Below are 3,421 nucleotides of genomic sequence, written 5' to 3'. Positions count from 1 at the left end.
GCTTCGCTTCCCGCATCCCCGGGGGCGGCGCAGCCGGATCCACCTGCGCCTGCCGCCCTCCGCGGGGTCAGCGCCGGGGCGGCAGAATAAATGAGCGGGAGCACTAATGATGTGTTTGCTGGCTGTTTATGCTCTCTGTGTGTCAGGGGCACTCACATTTAGAGAGCTCATTATGGCTGCAATTAGACTGCACCATTGCTAGATATTTAACTCCTTTTTCTTTTAAATTAGCATTTTAATAACGTGCTTTGAGCAGGGGAAACAAAATGACCATTTTTCACGGACAAACTTCCTAGCTGTAGGTGCAACTTTAATGGCAAAGTTGCAAGGGAGGTAAAATAAGAGCGGGCCTGCTCCCGCCGCACCTATCCCTGCCCTCCCCCCCTCCCCATGGGAGGTGGGGGGGGGGGGGGGGGGGGGAAACGGGAGAGATTTTTATTTGCTTTATCGCACACTCCATTTCCTAAATTTGTTCTGCAGCCAATTATTTTCACCTTTAAAGTCCTGAACGCTCACGCCTGATGAAAATTAGCAGCCATCTGAGTTAAACTCTGCCTGTGACCTGTGAAGAGGGGCTCGAAATAATTGCGGACGTGTGTGTGCACGCGCGTGTGCAAGGAGCCATCCATCCCCGGCCCCCCGAGCTGCGAGAGGGGGCGCGGATGGGAGCAGCCAGGCCCGATTGCGTGATGGGTTTTATCAAAATATCTTTATACAGGAACCCCCAGGGCCGCTTCCCTGCAAAGGTCACCGCAATTACTTCCCCTTCGTTCATAACTCTTCGGCTGGGCTTTCGGGACTGGGGGAGGCAGAGGGGGACGAGGGGGACAGCCGAGGGGCTGGCTGCGGCCCCCGCGCCAGGAGGAGGGATGGGGATGGGTGCAGGGGAAGCGGCGAAGGCAACGGCTCCGTGGCTTCACCAGGAACTCACAAAACCGCCTGTTTTTCTTCCCACCCGCTCCCGCAAAGTGCAAAGCCCAACCCCAGCCACCCGAAAGTCGTGGCTTAGTTCCCCCATTAGGATTTACGCTCCTAAATAACTGATGATCCTAAACCACCCATCTTTCCCCCAGGATCTGCTGCGAGGGCCGGGGGGAGGGGGTGAGGGACCCCCGGGGGTGGCTGCACCCACTGCTGCCGGGCTGGCAGAGGCACCCGAGCAGGGACAGGGGGTGACCGGGAGCGGGTGCCCCCTCTGCCCCAGACCCTGGTCCCAGCCCCGGCCGGCTCCAGCCCTTTTCTGTAACAACCGGCAGCCCCCAGACCCTCCCAGGTCAGGACCAGGAGCCTGAGCCAGGACCCCCAGGGCCCCCAGGCAGCCGAAATCACACCGAGGGTCCAGAATCAGTAGGGAACCACGGCGGGGAAGGGCAGGAGAGGAAGGAGGGAGACGCAGCCCTTGCGAGAACGACGCTTTAAACGTTTCCTCTTTTGCATCCGCTCAGCCGTACCTTAGACACCACCGTTTCATAAATACAATCCGGGTAGCGCAGGCTATAATTTGGTGATAGCTACCCCAGGACATATCTAGATACACTTCTGTTATTTTAATTAAATACTGCATTATGGTTTGTGACAACTTCATCGCTACAGCGTAAATGAATTTGGAATTAAAGTCTTACTTAGGCATTCCACTACTTCCCCCCCTCCCCTCCACCCCTCCGCGTTACAAAGCAAAAGGCCATAAAATCAAGATGTTTGTTCATTTACAGATGGAGCAGCTTGGAAAAGGGAGGAAAAAAAAAAAAAAGAAGGAGAAAAGGCGAGACGGTGCAGAAGCGAGTGCGGAACATGGGAGGGTTGCGAGCATCCTCGGGCGGAGGAGAGCACAAATGGGGGATGCTGAATATTAATTGTGCGCGCTGCCGTTATCCTCCGAACCGGGCTCCTCTGAACACCCCGGGTGCGGGATTTCTGTCTTGGCCCTAATTCTCATTTTTAACTCTTGATTTGTGGCTGCTGCCGCGAGGGCGAAGCGCTGGGAGTTTTAGACCTTTGGGGATTCAGTCCGTGGGAAGGGCACGGCGGCGGCCGGAGGGGCTGAGTTATGGCAGAGGGAAACTTTTTATTTTATGCCCGGGCCGGGGAGTTTGAATCCCATCCATCTATTAACTCGGCTCTAATGAAACTAGCCCGTACGTGACATTTTGCGATAGAACTGCTTTAAATGTTACCACATCAATTGGTTTAAATGTTACCCGCGCCTCATGAACCGGGAGATGGTTTTATAATTATCTCCGTCTCTCTCTAACGAACAAGGATTTCTACTGTCTGCTGGTATTTCACATTAGCAAAGGAAACAAGGATGCCTGCTCGGAACCCGGGCGCTCAACAGGCTCGGGCAAGTAGAGCCCCCGCACTGTGAGGGTGGCAGAGGTGTCGCCTGTCACCTCGTGCCAAATCAATGCCAGATTTAAAACCTTCCTCATCTATTTTGCCTCCGTGCAATTGGGGTTTCGCCCTCACTTTGACTCTCGTTCCCGCTATCGCCGATTAACACACACACCCACCCCACCCCCCCCAATAAAACCGCCTGGCATCCATCAACCCGCGCAGGCACGCATATATATGTATATAATATGTAGATCCATAAACCGACGGCTGCCCGTGAAAGTTATGGCCGGGGAGGGATGGGTTTAATGACGAGGCTCCGCTTTAATATTTCCCGTTGTCACAACCCCAAGTGAAATTTCCACTTCCATTTACAAAATAAGCTGGGAAATCATCGAGCATTTGTTATGCCGGAAACAAAAAGCGGCTTTTTTTTTTTTGCTATTTCTTTTTTTCTTGCTTTTTTTTTGCCACCCATTTGAAACAGGGCAGCACAGCAAATGTCACCCCCACTCCCCCCCCCCCGGCAGATTAGCGAGGGGCTCGTTACTAAATCTCTGTCTAATAAAGGCAGAGTTGGCTCTGGAGGAGCTGCTGGTTGTAACGCGGGCTTTGGAAAATGGAGGGATTGTCACACTTAAAGACACAAATTTCCCCTGTAATATATTCGAATGGAAACCTCTGAATCCAATACTACATGGGCATATCTAATAAATTCACAATATTTCAGCCTCAACAGCCTACAACGGTTAGTTTTAAAGATTTATGTGGTAAAAAATTACTCGGTGATGAATATAGTTTATTCTGCGCAGTATTGGAGGGTATAAGGAATTAAACTACTGTCTTTAACAGTGAATTTATTATTACCTCTGTCAAAGCCAAAGTCTTTAACAGCATTTATTATAAATTTCAGTGCAAAATAAATGGTCAGAGTACGCCTTCAACCTTAAACCCCCCAAGCGGGACCACGTGCCAGCCCAGAAGTTCACGGGCAATGTCTCAGCAGCCCCCCCGAGACCACCAGGGCTGGCACTGGGCTACCATGACCGCGGGGAAGGGGCCACCACGTGTCCCTGCCACAGCCACCCTG

The sequence above is a fragment of the Egretta garzetta genome, unplaced genomic scaffold (assembly GCF_000687185.1).
Source record: "Egretta garzetta isolate BGI_Z169 unplaced genomic scaffold, ASM68718v1 scaffold1100, whole genome shotgun sequence".
Lineage (NCBI taxonomy): Eukaryota > Metazoa > Chordata > Aves > Pelecaniformes > Ardeidae > Egretta > Egretta garzetta.
Note: the sequence above shows the minus strand (reverse complement) of the source record.